The sequence below is a fragment of the Tachypleus tridentatus genome, chromosome 8 (assembly GCF_004210375.1).
Source record: "Tachypleus tridentatus isolate NWPU-2018 chromosome 8, ASM421037v1, whole genome shotgun sequence".
NCBI lineage: Eukaryota > Metazoa > Arthropoda > Merostomata > Xiphosura > Limulidae > Tachypleus > Tachypleus tridentatus.
This window is the reverse complement of record NC_134832.1, coordinates 131808460-131830733: the sequence shown is the minus strand read 5'-3', so window position 1 is coordinate 131830733 and position 22274 is coordinate 131808460. Positions and strand designations below refer to the sequence as shown.

General features: G+C 33.4%; 1 protein-coding gene across 1 annotated transcript in view; it reads left to right on the top strand.

The window, feature by feature from the left end:
- The first annotated feature begins 21442 nt into the window (after positions 1 to 21442).
- The window catches only part of LOC143223509 (brefeldin A-inhibited guanine nucleotide-exchange protein 3), an 83449-nt gene continuing 82617 nt past the window's right edge, over positions 21443 to 22274 (top strand). Inside the window, 1 exon segment of the mRNA XM_076451582.1 lies at positions 21443 to 21572. The gene's annotated coding sequence lies outside the window, so the exon portion shown is untranslated.

The following is a 22274-nucleotide window of genomic DNA, read 5'->3' as shown; positions in this document are numbered from 1 at the left end:
ATAAATTATATAAAAGAATAGTGAAAATAATAGTAATTACTTAAATTTCTAAATGATACTAAGTTTTGGGATGTATGCTGTAACTTTACAAAAGGATTTAGATCATTTGGAGAGTTGAGTGAATAACTGGCAGTGACTTTGAATTACAATAATTGCAAGATATTGCATGTGAGCTACCATATTTTGAATTATAAGTAAGTTTTGATAGGAATAACTAATAGTGTTATGGAAGAAAAGGATCAATGTCTTAAGCTGTTCTAGTGGTAGGATAAATATGAGTTTGAGTTGTATATTCATAAATGTTGAATGTGGTTCTAAACAGGCTATCATTTTGTAGTAAATATCACCAGTTAATTCACATGTGAAACACTGTTTTCAGTCTTGGGCTTTGTAGTTTAAGAAGGACATTGAATTGTTTGAAAGTGTTCAGACAATACCTAGGATGATACCTGAGTTAGAAAGGCTATCATAAAATATCTTAAATTATTTTGCCTTAAAAAAAAAAAAGAGTTAGAGGCAATCTAATTGGAGTGCTCAAGATTATTAATGAATATGATAATATCAATGCATTTTGTTTGTACTTAAGAATAAGAATGTTGTGACAAGGGGACACATGTGAATTATGGTTATCTTAAGATTAAAGTTTTACATTTTTTAACAAGGTGGCTATTCACTGGAGCAGGATGCTGTAGATCACAAAGTTTGAGAGAAAGCTTGATAAATGTTTATATTATTAGGGCTGAATGCGAGTTGTTTTTGTTTTGAAATAGATGGGACAGCTTTGATGGACAAGAGGCTGATTGTTTTCCTTTCAAGGTTTTTTTTTCCTTAAGATTAGTATTGTTTTACCTTATAAACAACCTGCAACTGTGAGTGTAAAATACAGACAATAAGGGATCATTTGGTTTTTCAAGACTGTCCTGACATATCCATCATTTACAGAAGTAAAACTTTAAATCTAGCATTTATTTTTTTATAAATAATTTTCTTCTCTTAAAAGCTCCCTTCAGTGTCTGAAAATTCTGAAGGTTTATAATACTAAAATCTTGGTTTTGATTACTCAAGGTAGATACAGCTCTAGCCCATTGTAGCTTTGCACTTAACTACAAATAAATAAAGTCTTCTCTTAAACTTCTGTAAAGCATGGGCCTCCACTACTATCATTGACAACTCTACAAGTCAATCATCTTGTTATAAAACTTGTTTCACTTCATACAGTTATCTTTTCCAAAATGCAAATGTGTTACTTTAAGGTAGTCACTACTGTCTTATCCCACAGTGGCTCATAAGTGCTTCTCTCTTGGCCCACTGGTTGAAAATTACTTGGTTATAGAATCTAGCAGAAAGAAACCAGAGGTCTTTTATCTTATTTATTCCCTAGATAGTCTTGTAAACTTCCATAAGATCATCTGTTACCATCATTTTCTGAAAAGAAAATATTTTACATTTACCAAAAGATAACTTTTCAATCTCTGGAATCATCCTTGTAGCCCTTCTCTGACCAATTTTCGATAAGCTACTATCCTTTGTAAAATACAGACTAAAGCTATACACAGGATTCTAAGTAAAGCCATGCTCATGATTTGTATATGGAGATAATTGTCTCTTTGATTTACAATTAATATGTTTATTATACATCATGAAATTTTATTAGCTTTACTATTGGAAATAAAGAGCACTACTTTGATACCTCAAGTGACTTATCCACCATCATGCCAAGACCATTTTCATCAGTCACATGAGCATTTTCCTATCTACTTTACATGTATGATGTTCCAAAATATAACCCAGATGATTACCTTGCACTTACAATAATTATAGGGCATATGCCAAATAAATTTTCAGCATACTAATTGATCCAAGTAATCTTTTGATATTCAGTAGAACTGTCCCCTGCTGGTACAGCAGTAAGTCTGGATTTACAATGCTAAAATTAGGGGTTTGATTCTCCTCAGTGGACTCAGCAGATAGCCCGATGTAGCCTTGCTATAAGAAAATACACATTCAGTACAACTAGAAATAACCAATATCATTATCAAGATTTGCTAATTATAGGTATATCATTAATATAAATAAAGTACAAAGGCCCAAGAAATAATCACTGAGATATTCTACTAGTAACAAGGGACTAGTTTGACTATACTTCATAATAACCTTTTTGCTTTCTTTAATCATCTTATATTCTGAGTGGTACTTAATTAAGAGTTTTTTTTTGAGAAATAAAGTACACCAAGTCCGCCCTCTCTCCACCATCTAGATGATAAGTAATAACTTCAAAAGTTAAAGATTAATAAGACAAGGTTTATCTTAAACAAGCCCGTGTTTGCATTCACTTGTGATACCACACTTTACAAAATGTATTTAAAACTTCTTTTATCACATTATAAAATATTTTACTACTACAAAAGTAAGACTAACTGGTATATGGATTTCAGGGCAAATCTTATCACTTTCTTTAAATAAAAATTGGAGTAAAATTAGTAATTCTCTAACCTTGGGTATCTTCTTATTCTCTTTTTACCTATCAAAGATGGAACTTTGAATATGTGATCTGCCTCTTAAAACAGTTGAGAAATCCTTGTCTGGCCTTGATGATTTATATATTTTTACTTTGACTTTCTATTTATAAGCAAGGGATTAATATTTTTGAAAACATGTAGCATTACAACCATTTGTCATTTTTTAACAAAGACTTTGTCAGCAGTAGCCTATGAGGATCCGTTCCACATTTGAAGTTTTTACTTATGTTTATGTAATACACATAAAAATATCTTTGATAGTTTTAAAATTATCAGGTGGCACTTTTTTGATTTCTTATCTTAATTTCTTTTTTAACCACCTTTGTAGCTTTTCTATAGTTTTGTAAATCTTCTAACTTGTTTGACAATTTAAACATACAATTGTAAATTTATAGCATATTTCCTGATTTATTCTTTGTACTATCAGTAACCTGTTCAGTCTTAATCTTCCTTGCAACACTTTTTCTTTTTTGAAAATGCCTGCATTTAATCAGAAGGAACTTAGTTTGGGGCAAATTTGGGAAATTTTAAAGTATTATCTCTTAGTTTAGCCCCAGCTGGTACTGTGGTAAGTCTTTAGATTTACAATGCTAAAATCAGGGGTTTGATTCCCCTCGGGCAACTCAGCAGATAGCCCATGTGGCTTTGCTATAAGAAAACACACACACTATCCCAGTTTACTAAAGTAATTATAAATCATGTCTCAAGACCTCAGAATTGGCTTTCTGAAAATTAGGAACTAACATTTCATTTCTTTTTATTTCAATATACAGTAAAATATGAAACTAATCCTGCAGTTATTATTCTTTCCCACATATTTCTCATCACTTCAACTTTTGAAACCATATTTCACTTAGTGGATAGTGAGAAGTCTAATATTGCATCCTCCATGGCTGGTTCTCTTACTCTTTGGTATAGAAAACTATCTTAAGTCATTTCAACACACATCTCTTTCCCAGTATACTTAGTCTCAATAAATAAGTCTAAAGTCTACAATAATTACTTCAGTACTCTTAGAAGTAACAGTTATCATCTCAGTATACAATTTCTCATTGACAGAATGTCTGATTATGACCTCTAACAATTACCAATGAGAAAACATTCAGCTCTTGAAAGTAGAGTATAATGGATTAAAATCAGTTATGCTAATTAATGTCACATAAAGTGATCAACTGAAGTTATGATGAAATCAATAAATGTCACAAACATATTCATATAGTGTTTCTGATTATGCAGATCTGTGAGAGTGTAATTCTTGTGAAATTTCTACATGTTTTACAGTAATTTCTGTACACTGATTCTGAAAATGTCTTTCCCCATTATCTACAGATTTTTCATAAAATGTCACGTATTTTTACATAAATAATTTTCATTGAAATTGGGTCACAGTTTGTTAGGTTTAAAATGTTAACCACTGGCTATAGATTTCTCTAGACCATTTGCAACATGAGTCTTATCAATCATTCCAGAGCCCAAATATGATGATGATAAAAATGTTCATTGTCATAAACAAAATAATTTGATCTAAGTAAGGTTGTAGTCTCAAGAAGGCTGGTATGGGTATTAAAACTTCAATTGAAATAAAGTAAAGAACAGTGTTTAGACCTTCTTAGGTCATCCTTGGGTTAACAAAGTTTACAACTAAGTAAGGTTATTTTTATCCCTCCCAATTTGTAAAAAACTTTTACATGTTAGAAGAAAATGAATATTTTTTAAATCTGTGTACCAAAGAATTGAAAATATATGAAAACCAAAATAACTTTTGTAATATATATACATTTAAATTAGTTGGTCTGTGTTATTACTGTTTTCACTTGCTCTGACTATCCAATAACTGAAGTTATTGAATTGATTAAAGTCATGAAAACAGTCAACTAATCAAAATAAGATTTTTTATTATTATTATCTTTGATTATTCCAGTTATCAACTTAATTGAAATAGTACTCATTATGTATGTGTTTTATGTTAAGTGCAAAGTCACACAATGGGCTGTTTTTCATCCCACTGCAGGTATGAAAACCAATGGTTTAACATTTCAAGTTTTTTTAATTATCTCATGAGAATAATGGTTAGTTTTTTAATAGATATCTCATGAAAATACTCAGTTATTAAGCTCAACAATGAGTCACTTATGAAATTCCACTAACTTCCATGTAGTTCCAATCTTATAACTACCATTTTTAGGTCTTCAATCCCACCCAACAAGTTAAAGTTCATCCCTTGTATAAAGAGTCCCCCTTCACTTAAAATGTTTATCACAGTTAAATAACTTATCTAAATTTCCTGTGTTTCTTCACAACTATGAAAGGTTTTTAAAAGGTAATTTTTGAATATTCAGAGCATCCCCAAACATCCTGGTGTCTAACCTGTTGAGTACATAAGTGGTATATAACCCTTACCTTGAAAATAATTCTACTGGTCCAGTCAGCTCATGCATCACACTATGCTCTAATGACTTTGTAGTTCATGTGGTAATACATTTTGTGTTGGGCTTAACTTTCTTTAGGTGCTGGCAGTGGAGTGCCACACAACATTTTTGTTAAAATAAGTGTGCCTTAGATTGAAAAAGACTGGATATGGTTTATTTTCTTGCATTTCATAAAAGCATTACTGGGTGAAATTGTTTAAACTTGAGATGACTATTCTAGACGTTATATAGCTAATGCAGAATAAAATATCTTATTCTTTGTGTGAATTTTCAGCTTCAAAAGGTTGGAAATATTTCAGGTTTTTTTTAAAGAAACAACAAAATGTGCCTAACTTTATTGTAAATCTCAGTTACTTATTTTTATACTGTTCTGTATTTTTTTAAGGTTTTTTTTAATTAGTTTTTATCTTTGGATGTGAAAAACACCACACTTAGTTTCACTGTGTGTACAGTCATTGTTGTATAATAAAAATAACTTTTTACCACATTAAAAGCTTTAGCAAGCCAGTTTTTATTTTAAATTATTAACCATCTATAAAAACTGCGAGTCAAGATGCACATATTGTGATCTTTTACAGAGAGCCATTGAACTTGGTATAATGCATTTAATGTCAGAGTAATACATTCATTTTACCATACATGGCTGATGGTAATAGTTCATGGTAAAATAAATATTTGATATGATATACAGAGATACTGAAAAAAGAAAAATATGCATTTCTGAGATTCTAGAGACAATGCAAATATAGTAGATTGTATAGGGTGTCTGAAAATGTATGTCAGAAGGAAAGTTTGGATTACTTTATTGTTATTTGAAATGACATCAAACAGAATACAAATACAAGTAGTAGGTTTGCAAGTTCTGTTGTATTAATTTTTGTTTTGGTCATATTTCTTTGACAAACTGTTACTGGAAATTTATATCTACACGTGCTACTAAAGTTTGTTATTTCACAACTCTGAGAAACTTCTAGCTTGTTACAAAGTGTTATCTTCTAACAGGATGGAGCACCACCTCACTTTCTTTGAATTGTTAGTGTTTTTAAACCAAACTCTTACAGAGAATTGAAGTGATAGGGAAGGACCTATCAAAACTTACCTAGTTTAACTCTTTTAGATTTTCACCTCTGGGGCTTTTTGAAAACAAAAGTCTACCATAACAAACCCAAAAATGTTGAACTAATACATTGGATTTGTGATGTTATGTTATCCATCCCATCTGTTGTATTGGAAAATGTGTTTTTCAGAATTTTAATGCTGAATAAGATTTATTATAGCTGATAATGGGATATATGTAGAAGTCTATTAAATATTAAAAATTAAAACATACAAGCCTACTACTTTATATTCAGTTTTTGTTATTATCAAATAATAAAGTGTACTCAACTTTATTTTTGATAAATTCATTTTTGGACACCCTATACTTATTCTTTTTAAACATCATCATGCAATCTGACTTGTTAGAGTATGGATTAAACTCTTAAGTTCACAGAGGTATTTTGGTTACAAGTACTTTGACATATCTGATTTCTTTCTGCACATCAAACTTGTATATTTTACTAAAAGTTTATAACATTTACTTTGTAAATTCAGAATTATAATCAATATTCCTTTTTCAGTAAAAGCTTGGTACATTGAACCAATCTCATGCACAATTGGTTAATAAGAAAGTTTGATTTAATGTAATAATAAATTTCAAACACTTTAATATGAAAGGTATTTACAAAAATCCTTTCTTCTAGCAATGTCTTTAATCAGCTTGCGGTTTGTTCCAACCTCTGTGCTCAACTCCTAAAAGTAATATAGCCAATGATTTCTCAAAGCAGTATTTACAAAATCCTTTCTTCTAGCAATGTCTTTAATCAGCTTGCGGTTTGTTCCAACCTCTGTGCTCCTAAAAGTAATATTGGTTTTAATATACAGTTAGAAAGAACTTCATAATGTGTTTAGTGCAAATGATTTCTCTTTACAAAATCCTTTCTTCTAGCAATGTCTTGCGGTTTGTTCCAACCTCTGTGCTCAACTCCTAAAAGTAATATTGGTTTTAATATACAGTTAGAAAGAACTTTCATAATGTGTTTAGTGCAATAGCCAATGATTTCTCAAAGCAGTATTTACAAAAATCCTTTCTTCTAGCAATGTCTTTAATCAGCTTGCGGTTTGTTCCAACCTCTGTGCTCAACTCCTAAAAGTAATATTGGTTTTAATATACAGTTAGAAAGAACTTTCATAATGTGTTTAGTGCAATAGCCAATGATTTCTCAAAGCAGATAAAAAGGTAGTTACATCACACCATAACAATACACATAAGGAAATAGTGATTGAATAAAATCAATAAAACTATACTTGTATTAAATTTTATGCTATTTTGTCCACAACTATTTTAAATTTTTTTTCTAGGGAACACTTGAGTGCTGTATTATTCTGAAAACATTCAGAAGTTCACAGATGCTAAGTTTATATTTTGAAGCATTGTAAAATCATTCCAAAATCAACACAAGGTTTTTGAAAATTTTTATAAATTAAATAAAATTCTCTATTCAATAAATTTTGACTGAATATATTTAAAAAAAATCAATGTAAATAAGAATAATTACAAGTTTATATTCTGTAATTTTTTAAATTTAGTGGCACAATTTTACACTAATAACTTTATTTGCATAATTAATGTGAACATTAAATCACTGTGTAAACCTCTTGATCATCTGACACGTGAATGGTAACTGAACCTGCTTGTATAACCTTAACTTTTTTACTACTGTGCATTTTTGTAAACCTAGCACATTCCCATTTTCAAAGTAACCTTTATCACAACTGTATCCATTCCTTGTTCTGTTTCTGCTCCTGATATTCTATTTTCCAGCTGTAATAGTTATCTTTAACAGAAGGATTCCTTCCACAGGGCCTGATTTGATAGGGTTATTCCTAGAAGCATTACAAGTAGAGGAAGTGAGATTAGATCAAAAACATGGAAGAAGTTATAGGAAGAATATTAAAAGATGCTTCTAAAAATAAACATCCAATTTTACGACAAGCTTGTCATGAAGCTTTAGGTAAGTGTTGTAACAGTTTATTTTTAAATACAATTCCAAATGATATAGTCTAAATTTATAAGGTTGCTCTGATGTTAGTTATGTATTGTATGAAACATAATACTTTAATAAATGGAATAAACTTTGCTGTATAACTTTACTGTTTGAACATTTCATGTAGTGTAATATTTCTGTTCAGTTTTTTAACATGTTTTAAACATCTGAAAAATAATCTATCATAGGTGTAAGCAGTAACTGGGTCATGGTCTATCTAAATGAAATCAAAACATGAAGTATTAACACTAACCATATTATATAAATTATTTGATAGAATAATGAAAGAATTACTAGCAATAGTTTTATGGAGAGATAAAATTCTAGAACCACATAGTGTGATATTCCATAATTTCTAACTTTGACATGCCTATTCTCTGTTATGAATTGTTTGTTTTATGTGAAGATTCTTCAGAAAATTAAGTTCACTGGAGGACATGGCAACTTTAAATTACCTGTAATGTGTTGGTAGCCTTACTTGCATCAACACCTGTAACTGCCTGACAATAAGTCAAATACTGAATGGCTTTTGGATAGGAATAGTTGTTCACTTACTCCCATGATCAATGGAATCTCGGAGAGACTGGCTGATATGTCTTGCATATATTTTTTTTGCAAATTTGTTTTTTTCCTAATATGAAATAAATATGAACAAAAAAATATAGATAATTCAGAAGTTGTATTATCTACCATCCTGATAAGTTTTGGCTAGCAAGTGACTCAAAGTTTTGTTGGCATTTCAACAAGGATGAAATTAAGGATGAAAAGGTGTTCAGTTATCATAGTCATGATGGGTTTTTGAACTTGAGAAACACATCCTAAAAGGTTTCAAAGAATATAAATTGTATTTTAATGACCTAATCAATGCTTTTTGAAACTTCAAGAAAGATAGTTGAGGTGACACATTCAGTAATGACTGACCATGTAGAGGAGGGATGGAATCCAAGAGTTTATAAGAAGTGTGTGGAATTGTGCACACAAAAGTTCCTGCTCTGGCATGGCTCACTTGTATGTGAAGGACATGAAATACAAGAATTAGATTAGACTTTGTGATTTCATTAAATTTCTTAGTTTTTTCTTTACTTAGAACAGCCTGTTAACTTATGCTTAGATACTATAAGTGAAATTAAAAATAGGAAAATTTCCCTATTTTCTCTTAGGCCATGAACTCAAGAATTGACATCCTTTAAACTAGAACACCTTCATTTAAGCTTCTATATTATAAGAACCATAAAAAGGAGACAAAAGCTCTTTCTAGTTTTTTTTTGGGATGGGGTGTTATATCTCTCCCTCTTTAATATTTGACCAGGAAACTGATGTTTTGTGAGCTGGATTATTTCTGACTTGCTAGATAAAGTTGTACAGATTTTTAATCCCCTCTTTGAAAATGACCATAACATCAAATAACTCAGCCAGAACTGTAAAGGCCAACTTCAGGTAACTAGTGCTGAATTTTAGACTTACCTGTTAGTCATCCTGGCAAGTTATGATAATTACAGTTATGCTACAGAAAGTTCTTTACAACTTGTATTACTGCAGTTTTTCTCTTACTGCTGTAAACTAGATGTAAAATTTGGATTTAATGCTATTTATATTTTTAATTCCAAAATTAAACTTTGCCTTGTTTTACTTTAATTTCTTTTTATGAATTTTAATAATTTTACTTTAATTTTAACTTTTTAGAAGATGTTTGGTGCAGATAGCCTAGTTGCTTTGCACCATAAAACACCAAATCAACCAACCAATCCTTTTATCCCAGCATAAGTTTTACATTTGGCAAAAAGTCAAACTATTGACACCTACAAATTTTTGTTTTGGATTTTAAATGCTTTAGAGTGTGAACTTAAGAGGAATCAGCTTATGGCTTAATCAGATGGGCCTCAAGTTCTCTCTGGGATATATATCTGGAGTAATTTGATTTCTACGTTTGCATTTCAAGCATATCACCAAGTATTTCTTGCCTACTGTATGACTTGACATGTTGTAGGTTTGTTTTTGATAGAACATTTTTGCACTACTACTCTGTACTTGAAAAAAATGCAGTCTCTCACCAAGTGATACTAGTCTTAGGCCCCACTCCCTTGTTAGTTAGTCACATACCTAGTTTTTCCTATCACTGTATTTTCCAGAAGGAGCTCACCTTAATTTCTGTTTTGTCAGTCCATCATCATCATCTTGTTGGATTCTACTTATCTGTTCTGTAGAAGTGTGAGTAGCTTATTCTGAAATCGACATTTTCTTTACTTGAAAGTGTATTTTGAATAGGAACTTGTCTTTCTACAGAACCACCTGCCCTACCTCCCTACATATGTACGTTTCTTTTGCCTCATTGGTGTAGTGCAAGTTACTTCATGTAGGGGTGAGTTTTATTCAAAGTCATGGAGCATGTACAAAACCTTTTGGCAGTGGTATGAGGCATTAACTACAGTTACAACAGAAAATGTTTGTACCCCTGAGTCCCGAGTGGTTTTTTTGCTCATAACTTAAAAAGTATCACAATCAGGCTAATAGAAGTACAATATATTATAAACATTATACTAATGCGCATCTACATAAATTTTTATGTAAATTAAACAACAAATAAACTGTTTATAAATGAATAACTAAAAATAGGAGGAGCAGAAAGTGTTTGTACTGTTCAGAACGTGTGAAAAAACTGATATTCCTGTAAAAATTTTGTTTAGTTTGGTGAATAAAATACATTATACCATTCCAGAACTAGCCACTGGGTTCATAATTATTGGAATTTAGTCAGCAAAAAATGTACTTCCGGCAATTTAGCACCGTCTCCATCAATATCTGCTTGGTCATCATGGCGAACAGGAAACAACTGTCCAGTGATTTAAAAAACCAAATTATTGTAAAATACAAGTCTCGTGGGCCTCTTTTCTGTATTGCTACACAACTTAATGTGTCAAAATCTACTGTTCAAAGCATAATTGCCAAGTTTAAGCTTTACAGGATCAACTGCTGACCTTCCTCGTTCTGGACGCCCCACCAGAATTCTGGAGAGAACCAAGAGGAAGGTTCTCAGAGAAATTAGTAGGAACCCTCATTTAGCATGTAATGACATACAGAAACTGGTAAAGGAAACTGGGGTAAGTACCTCTACAGTTACAAACATGTTATGCTCTTCTGGGTTCAAAGCATGCTGTCCTCATAGAACTCCATATTTAAAGCCTGTTCATTTAGAAGCACGATTGAGGTATACAAGAAAGCATTTTGATAAACCCTTTACCTATTGGAAGAGTATTCTTTGGTCAGACGAGACTAAAATTGAGCTTTTCGGTTAGAATGATGTTTGCTATATTTTCCGTATGAAGGGGAACGAAATCTTCCAAAGAATACCGTCCCTACAGTTAAACATGGAGGTGGCTCGATCATGTTATGAGGTTCCTTCAGCTCTCCTGCAGCCTTCACTGCATCAACAGAATGATGAAAAAAGAAGAGTACGTTGATATATTAGGCACTTGTATCAAGAATGATGCTCGGAACTTGCAGCTTGGACGTCGTTGGATCTTCCAGCACGATAATGACCCTAAGCACACATCGAAATGTGTGCAATCCTGGTTGCAGAGGAACCATACAAGTGTTCTGGAGTAGCCATCGCAGACATCCGATCTCAACCCAATTGAAAACGTTTGGCATGAGTTGAAAACCAGGGTTCATCAGCGTCATCCAAAAAACTTGCAAGAGTTGGAGGCCTTCTATAAAGAAGAATGGAAGAAAATACCAGCCGAGTACTGTCAAACGATCATGGAGGGCTATGAGGAGAGATTGCACTAAGTAATTCACCTGAAAGTAACACAACTGAACTGAATTTTGTTTTAAATAAAAAACGTATGGTCAGAGGATACTTTAAAAAATTATAACTCAAAACATAGGTTGAACACCATCTTGAATTGTTTTGTAGATCATATTCAGAGATGTCAGAATATATAGTTAAAATCTGAAAAGGCTGAATAACTGGTGACATGGTCAAACTGTGGCCTCAAGTAGGGCTATTTTTAGCTAAATCATAAAAAGTTGCATGCAACTAAATTTTTTTACAGGAGATTTAATAGACTTTTAATTACAACAAATGCTGATTTATCAACTGATATGTTATAGGAAATTTGAAAAAAAAATTCAGCTTTGTATCATATTAAGTCTTAGAGCTGTGGCTTATTAAATAAACCAATGTTTTTTATAGTTTTGGATTTTCAGGTGATTTTACAGTCTCACTATGCAAATCCTAAGAGAGATAAACTTTGTTTGAGACCATATTTGAATTCTGTGTGATTAATTCAGTCAGTGTAGCAAATTTCAGTTTTCTACCACCATTACCCTTGCAGCTTTAAGCAGCCAAAGTTGCCAGAAAATGAATTTGCCAAAAATAACAAAAAACCAGTTATATTTTACAGTGCTGTAAATCAGAAACTATTAGAGATATTGATCTAATCTTTGGCAATGTATCATTATATGGGTAGATGAGCACATGTGAATTTTTCAAGGCATGCTAAGGGGGTCACCTGGAAAATTTTCCAGAATCTGGATGATTTGACATGGAATGATTCTATCCTAATAGTGATACTTTTTAAGTTATGAGGAAAAAAACTACTCATGACGCAAGGGTACAAACACTTTTGTCCTAACTGTATCTGTTCTGTGTAGAGGTGTTATATATTTTAAATATATTTTCAAGCAAGGAAAATGTTAACTTTTGAAAGTTTTTTTACCATAGCTGATTTTTGTTTTTTTTGCCTGAAACATTACAGGAAAGCTACTTTTGCATGTAAACTTATGTTTTTTTTGTTTGTTTGTGATATAACTTTCCAAAATTAAATTACAAGCTGTTGGTTAGGGAGTTGACAACAGTAACTTGGTGTCTGTGACTACTTAAAGTATTTGGAGAGTGAGAGACTATTTGGTTCTTCAAGGCTGTCTCTATACACCCAGTTTGAAGAAAGTTGCTCTTTTTTAATATTTTTTGAGGAAATTATTAATTCCTTTCATAAATCCCTGTAAGTACTGAGGCTCTACTACTCCTCACGGCACATCATTGCATTTATTTAATTGATTGGACCAACTGTCTGCTCAACTAACTGATTGAACCAAGTTATTCTGTGTACATTAAAAAAAACCTATCTTAAACTAGAAGAATCCAACCTGTAAATATGTGTGTATTTATAGTTGAAAGTTTTGAATGTCAAGTGGATGAGAAGTTTTTAAAAAGTTATGTTATCATAAGGTACAATGAACAAAAAGACATTGAGATATGTATAGTTTCTTACATGTTATGAGAATATAACTCCCTCAAATTCAATTAGTTTTACAGATAAAATAACTAATAATGTTAACCAATATCTTTAATTAAGAACAAATTTATATCCCCAAGTATATTTGAGATATTATATAAAGTGTAGCAAAAATTATGGAGCAACTTCTTGTATAAAAAGAAGGCAAACCCTGGGCCACAACATGTGATAACCACAAATTGTCATTTTTTTGGTTAAAGCAAAATTTTAGAAAACACATCAGACCACTGTTTAATTATTTAGAATACCAGATTTGTTTTTAGCCAGATTGAAAGTTAAGGAAACAGTAATTAAATTAAAAATTATATTCACTTAATTATGTGATAAAGATCATTACCTGGGTTTTGTTTACCATTACACTTACCTTTATTTAACAGTTTCAATGTTTTATTGAAATCTGTCTTTTAACACAGAAACATTAGCAAATCAGGCTATGCAAAAGAGGCTTCCTCCTTTTGAACTGAGGTAAGATTTTTTAAAACTTAATTTAGATAGTTACATTTATTTATTAGCTTTGCAAAATGTTAGCATGCTGTCCCTAAAAATTATATCATAACTATATGTTTATGCCTATTACACAAAATTTATAAAAAGTAATACAAACTTGCTTAAACTGTCAGTAACAACTGTATTTTATAATTTATTCATGATAATTTATTAAATGCTTTTTTTGTACATATTAAGAAATTTTAAGGCTAACATGTTAAGGAAAAATAAAATATTTTTGCACTAATCAGCTATTTACAAAATGTTTGATTTTTTTTGTTACAAGGTACAGATGTTTGGAAGCCTTGCAGCTGGCATTGGAGTCAAAGAATCATAAATTAATATCACATAGTCTGAATGGCTTACAGGTGAGGCTGAAGTAATAGTACATGTAGATTTACTAAATATGTTGGTTGTTCAATACTTTAACTTGAAAGAAAACTATTTCCAAATTTTGAGTTATTAATACATACATACATGCATGTAATGTATGATGTAAAGTATGGATAACTTTAACAGAACTTTAAGTAACAAGACACTACATATTAAACGTTTGAGCTGACCTTGGATTAATGGTTAATATAATTTGATTGTGAATCTGAGAAAAAAACAAAAAACACATGGGATGATTTCCTGCTGTCATGAATTCTGAAGTATTGATAATTTCTACTTCAGCTTGTGGTAGTAATGAGGTTATTAACACAGTACTTGTGGCTGCTGGGGGCTTGTCTGTACAGGATGTGACAGCCATTGTTCAATATGTTGTGGGCTTCTTTATGCATACTGGGTCTCTTCCCGCCATCCTTTTGGCTAATGTTCCTCCTTATTTTGAACATGATTGTGACGATTTTGACCAGCTATTTTTCACACCAGGGATTTCTCTACATGTTTATCTGTGCAGGAAGATCCTCACTCTTCTAATTTCTTCTATGACATGACCTTGCAGGTATATTCTTTCCCTTTTCCCTGTGTCTTTTTATTCCTTTAATGCCTTACTACATGAAACCCATACTCAATATTACTTTGTCTTTCCTTCTCTGCCTAACATTATGGTCCATGCAGACTCATTTCCTGAACAATTGTATATCGGTACTAACATGCCAAATTCATATCATCTACTTGACTCTTTTGTTCTGGCTTACAAAAATTCTTGATTTCTGTTCCTTGATTTCAGAATTTTGGAATCTCTCTTTCCTTTCTACTACCTAATCTTTTTGTTTTAGTCTCTTTCTTATCACCATTTCGTTTTACTTCTCATTAATTCACCTACAGAAAGGTGTTTTGGAGAGGTTTGTTCTTTTTTTAACATCATATTGTTTCTTACTATTTCTGCTTTGGTCCCTCCTTACTTGATTCCTCTACTGTTGGTGTTTATTTAGATGGAATGCTTTCTTAGCTACTGTATGTTTCCCTCATACTTACTGCTGTGATCTTTATCAGGCTTCATTTATTTGCCAGGTGGTGTTTTGGGGTGTTTCAAACTTACTTGGAGACCCATGCTGAGACAACTCACTATCAGTCATCTCTCCACTTTGTCTAATTTGATTTCTTGTCTTTCTCAGCTTTGCCCTTCTGATCTTATTCATAGGCATGCTCTACCCATGTTTCCTATTCTAGTGGTCTGTTCCTTCTCAACAAAAATTATCATTGACTATCCTGTTGTATCTGGCTCTGTCTCTTTCTCTGCCAGTTTTCAATCTCTCATTTTTTTTATAGCTGACCAATAAATTCTTCAGGTTCTCACCCATGACCTATCTATCTACTTCTTGTCTCCTTTCCTTTTCCAGTTTCTTTTCCTCCTCCCTTCATTCCCACTTATCCTAATTATCTGAAATATATGGTTTTAGATCTTTTAACAAAGAATGTTATTGATAAAGTATTTATCTCTACTCTGGGTTATTTCTTTCTCCCCTCGAGATGGATTCCTCTGGGATCTAAACATGCATGGCAACCCATGAAGGAGAGGAGAGGATCCTAGTGGTTGAGAGATCCAACTCCAACACATCACTTTGGCTTTGAATTCCTCTGGACGAGCAGCTTTGGGGTAGCCCCTCTAGCGTCAGTTGGCTGGTCCACTTGAACTAGGGTCAACTGAGTACCAGTGTCAGACATTCTCAATGGGTGTTTTGGACAGTTTGTCTGATGCTGGTGTTCTGGTATAGTGCTCACGAAACCTTGGCATTGCTGCAGTGTCCTTGTTTGACATTATAGTGTGTTTCCTTGTAAGGCTCCTTGGTGAGTATGGTTAGTGGGCAGGCACTAAATGCATTTCCTTTATTATGGATACCCCAATTTATGAAAAAATTGAACAAAATAGATTATGAGAAAACAACCATGCTTGGATGACTCGGTTGTATAGCCACCATCACAGTCAGATTCTGTACCTTAATTTCTAACTATGCATTACTTATCCAATAAATCCTTAGGGCAGATGTCTCCATTTTTCATTCAGAAGGGATTAGAAGGGCTTGCTGACTCCCCTAAGGTGGTAAAGATGTCACACCCTGGACAGTTTTGGTGGAAATATCTTCACCACAACATACCAAACTCTTCTTGAAATCAAAACCATTGGGGATATACCCATTGAGGTTACTCCCCATGCAATTTTGAATTCATTCAGAGAAGTTATAGTTAAGAGGGATTTAAATAACATTCCCAAGTCAGAGATCTACACCAGCCAAGGTGTTTCTCCTGTGCACAGAATATCCACTTGCAAAGACAGAATTGTGGTGCCTATTGATGTTTACATCACCGCATTCTCCTGACACAGTCAAAGGAGGTTATCTGAACTGTTAGGTGTGGCTATACAAATCCAGCCCTCTCAGATGTTTCCAGTGTCAATGGTTCAGTCACTCAAAAGCATTATGTTGTGGTTCTTTAACATGTGCTTATTGTGGTGGCAAAGACCATAATGCTTAAGAGTGCAAACTGGAACCACACTGTGGTTTTTAATTGTAGTAGTACACATTCCTCTTACTCTATTTCTTGCCACCCCGCTAGTACAGCTGTAACTCTCCGGATTTACAACGCTAAAATCAGGGGTTCGATTCCCCTTGGTGGGTTCAGCAGATAGCCCGATGTGGCTTTGCTGTAAGAAAACACACACACTATTTTTTACCCTAAATGGGTAAAGAAGAAAGAAGTGCAATGCTTAAAAATTATATCTCCTATCCACAGGCTTGGAAATTATTGTCCTCTATTCCATCTCGGACATAGGTTGCTGCACTATGTTCCACTACCGTAGTAGGAGTGCAGGCAGATCTTGCTGTGCCTCTAGCACAGTTGTTTGCAAAACATCTGAAGAGTCTTTTGCCCTTCATGATTACAATAGTTGATGAAAATACGTCTACTTCCATTCTGCCCCTACCACTCATTCCAGTGACTGTCCATTTCCAGTTCCTTTTGGTTTTGGGTGTTTCCGTTCATCCTCTTCGACAGTCCTGAAAAGGAAAATGATTATTAGTTCATGCCCTTAGTCACTGGAATCTTTGTTCACATGTGGATACCTGCCTACTCAACTCAAGGCAGGATCCATGGAGGTCCATAGACCTTCATCCAGTGAAGAAAAAATGAGGTTGGAAACAGAAGGGCTCCCAGCCCCATTCTTCTCTACATAAATAAAAATGGCAACTTTGATCCAATGGAACTATTGGGGTTTTTGTTCGATTACAGATGACATTTAAGGATTTGATTGATTCTTACCATCCCATGTGTGTCTCCTAACAGGAAACATGTCTGAAGCCTGCTGATACAGTCACCCTTCGGCAGTTTTCTTTGTACACGTTTCTCATAATATCTTTGTCCTCAGTGGAATCTTGTCTGTTACATAGCATGGAGGACTCAAAATGGGCTTGGGATATCTTTTGTAGGTATCCCACACTTTTAAACTGCATTGCTTTTTAGTGGGCTTGTGCATATACTTGGCAGGTAAGATGTCAAAGCTGGAAGGAATGTGGATTAAATACACCTCTAGCATCTCTTACCACCAGTTTCAAAATCATATGGGACAAGGTTCGGAAGGTCAGTGGACAGTATACCTCTGCCTCCCTTTCAATCTTGCACTCTGATAACCAGAAAGTTGCTGTTGCCCAAAGCATTACTGATACTCTTGGTAAAAGCTTTTCTTTTCCGCTTCATCCCCAACCTTCTTAGCCATTAAGATATGGGCAGAGTGATTGCCTCTTTCCTTTCAGGCTGATTGTCCCTATCACTATAATTGGAACTAAAACTTGCTCTTCATCAGTTTGGCAGACGTAATGATATTCATTACGAGATGCTGTGCCATCTCTCTGTTGCCTCTCTTGCTGTTCTTCTGGTTGCTTCTAACTGGATCTGGCAGGAGAATGTTTTTTCTTGATGCTTGGTGCCATGCTATTTTATTCCATTTTCCTAAGCCTGGGAAGGATCCCAAGGTTCCTTCAAACTACTGTCCAATTGCTTTGAAGAGGTGTCTCTGTAAGATTTTAGAGAGGATGGTTAATGCTCATCTTGTTTGGTTCCTCAAATCAAACAACCTACCAAATGTGGGTTCCAACAAAAACATTCTATCATGGACCACTTGATTTGACTTGAAATACCAGTCAGGGAAGTCTTTCTCATGCAACATCATCTTGTTTCTGTATTTTTTCATTGTGAGAAAGCTTGTGATACAATGTGGAGGTATGGCATTTTGCGAGACATTCACTCATACATATTGCATGGCCATTTACCCATTTATGTTAAACAATTTTTAATGGACAGTCAATTCCAAGTTTGTGTGGGTTTGACACTTTCCTACAGGAACTTTGAATCACTCAGGGCTGTGCCTTGAGTGTCACAATTTTTATTGTAAAGATTAATGCCATCAGTGAACAACTCTTCTCTGCAGTTGCAAATGGTCTCTCTGTCAACTACTTCCATATTTTGTGTCAGTTATTGAGCATGAGGTTTACTGAATGGCAGCTACAGACTGCCATCATTCACTTACTGAAGTGGACCACAGCAAACAGTTTTACCTTTTCTAGCTTTTAAACCATTTGTATGCACTCACCCACCAATGGGGTATTCACACAGATCCCAAGCTTTGTCTTGGATAAATTGTGCTTGGGGCTTATCTTTGACTGTAAGCTGACTTTTATTTCATATATCAAGTAGCTATGTGTCAAGTATGCAAGGGCACTGAACATCATCCATGTCCTCTCTTCTACCTCTGGGGCAACAGATCAATGCTCTATGATAAAAAATATTTATGGTTCCCTTATTTGATCAAAATTGTACTATGGATCTCTGGTCTATGGCTCTGCCAGGACCTTGGCCTTGAAGATGTTGGACCCTGTTCATCATCAGGGGCTTTGGCTCTGCACAGGAGCCTTCCATACTTCTCCAGTCCAGAGTTTGTACACTGAGTCTCATGAACCTCCTCTACACACCTTTGCTGTTTGCAACTGTCTTTACTGTATACTTGAAAACTTCTATCCTTACCACAGCATTCCACTTGGAGTTGTGTATTCTTTCCTCAATGGGCCATGCTTTTTTCAGAATAGATGGTCTGCCATTGTCTCTTTTGGCCTTTGTATCTAGGCATAGTTGGATGAATTGGATCTGTCCTTGGATAATATATCTGTATCTACTGGTCAACCCATCCCACCATGGCTAATTACCTTTCCCAAATGTAGTCTTTCTTTGAGTCATCTGAAGAAAAAATATACTCCCGATTGGAAGTATTGCCTTCTATATGCTGAACATCTGTGGATCTGTCCTTCCATTTCCATTTATAAAGATGGTTCAGTATCAGATGACTGTGTGGGCTCTGCCATGGTTTGTTGTAGTTCATTGGTTGCACACAGAATCCCCTTTACAGTTTCTGCATTCACTGCCAAATTTGTCATTTCTCTTGCTCTGGATCACATAGAAGCTATGTAGTACACGAACTGTATTATTTACACTGACTTGCTTGACTTTCTACTTGCTGTGGAATCACTTCACATTAGTTTTTTACCTTATTCTTGTTGATATTTAAAACAGACTCACCCATTTCTCTCTATCATCTATTTCTATCCAGTTTTCTGGATACCAAGCCATATTGGTATTTGCAAGAACAAGTTCCCTGACATTGCAGATGAGTCTGTCTGCTTTAGTGCTATCATAGCTGTGCCTGTCCCATACATGGACTACGATCCTATTTCCAGTTGACTTGGAGTGAGCAGTGTGATGATAAGAGAATTCCTCAAGTTGTGAACAGCACAATATAATTGTAAGTAGAGTAGTGGTGGCACTGTCCATGTGTTGTAGTTCCCTCCCTCAAATATCCAGTGTGCCCTCCTCTTGCAGCAGGATAGTGTCATCAAATATATCCCAGTCTGTCCGTTTGAGGTGAGACAAACACCATGTGGTTAGATTATATTATAACCACACCACTTTTTGTGTTGTTGACCACTTGTGTGCTAAAACTCCATCCATCTCTGCAATGTTTGGTGTTCTTTTGCCTTCTTCTTCTGTTATCTTCTGGGTGAAAAATATACCCTGGTTGAGACCAAAATGTCTCTTATGGGTGTGCTTCTATGGAATCCTTGCCACCAGGTGTTGGACTTCTTGGGCTTTCTCTTCAGACATTCTGAAGAAAGCTCATATAGATTTAATATTTATGCTGGCCCCCTCCATCATTTCATTGTGGGATTTTAACTGTTCTGTGTGAAGGAATGACATTGTTTCAAAGCTTTTAACATTTTGCTTAATTCAAAATGTATTTCTGATGGATATTCACACCAGTCTTCCCAACTTGTGGTGCACTTCTCACCTTATATAAGAAGAAAGTTAATTTTAACACATGCTTAGAATCAGCTAGTATGTAACAAGGTTGTGTCGCTCTGCTGTTGGTGGAGGGCTATTATCACATGATGATATCATGCACTAGCACAGTTAATGTTAAACATGTTTTTTAAGGTGGGAGGTAAAAGAAATCAAGTTCTGTATGAAGAGACAAGTATCTATCAGAAATACATTCTCAGGTAAGGAAAATGTTGAAATTTCAATGTTCACTCAAGTTAAATAATAACAGTTTGTCTATTGTTAATCACCTTGAGATTTTTAATGGGTTTGTATATTTTGTAAAGATGAGTAGTTTATAATAATATTTTAGCCTTTCTTTATAATATTTGCTCTTAACAATAATAAACGTATGTCTGCCACACTTTTTATCATACATTATGTTGTTATTAACATTTACATCTGTGTTTTATAAACTTTTGGTTGTATCAAAAACTTTTTGCTGGTGTTTTCATCATAAGTGTATTGAATCAACTTTTTAATGTTTTAACAGTTATTGAGTTTGAAACTATTTCTAAACATCCACAGTTAGATGTATTTTGGTGTTACAATGTTCAATATTTTTGTGAAAAGGTTCATACTGGTATGATTTTTTTATGGAAAATTTAATCCAAACAAACCTACAAACCATAAAGCATTTTAAAATTATTTTAAGTATGTATGTGTGTGTGTCTATACATATATAGAAAACATTAAAAATGAAATAACTTATTTTATGTTTTAATTTTATTTTGAATATTATGAAATCTTTCTTATTTTGATTGTAAGTGTTAGAGGTGTTTTGTCTAAACTCAATGTTTTTTGTATTATTGTAGCAGCTTTTTACGAGATCAGAGTTCTCAGTCTGTGTATGAAACTGATGATGAAGAGAAATGGCTTCCTGCACAACTGTTAAAAGCAGTTTCTTCAATCACTGCCCAGTCTGATCATACACAAGTGGAAATATTAAAAGTATGTTGCACATACTTTAAGAAAAAATTGTAATTTGAGGTATAAGCCAATGAGAGAATGAACTTAGCTCACTGTGATGGTAGGCCATTTCTAAATTGATTGTTATTCATCACCTAATTTAGTACTAACCTATTAATAGTATGAACTGAGTTAAAGACTCTTTAGATCTATCTGAAATGTCAAAATATTTTAAAATAAAATGTTTGTATGTTTATGTGTATGTATATTAAAATTATATCATTGAACCTTTATACATTTTACGTGATGGTGGAATAGAACTAATAAGTTAAGAAAAGTAATATGTTTAAAAACTTGATAATAGCACATTTCAGTGAACTGGTATAGAATTTATCTATTAACTTTCTTTCTACAAATCATAGCTCAGAAAGAAGACCTTTTGTTTAATATCAGAATTCAGTTACTTTTTTAACTGGACTATGATAGTAACCATAAGTACATTTAAAATTTATTTATGTATATAATACAAAAATGTAATGTTATTCTGTTAACCCTACCATTATGAGTTAGATGGAATCCACTTGGTTCATGACCATGAAAGTAATTATATTATGATTGTTGATAATGTATGTACATGTTTACAAAATTTTGCAGGTTAGTAGTAAACATTACAAAGCTTTTATATACAAAATGTCAGATTTTGAGTTCAGTATTTAGAATTTTTTAATTAAAGATTTTCTTGGG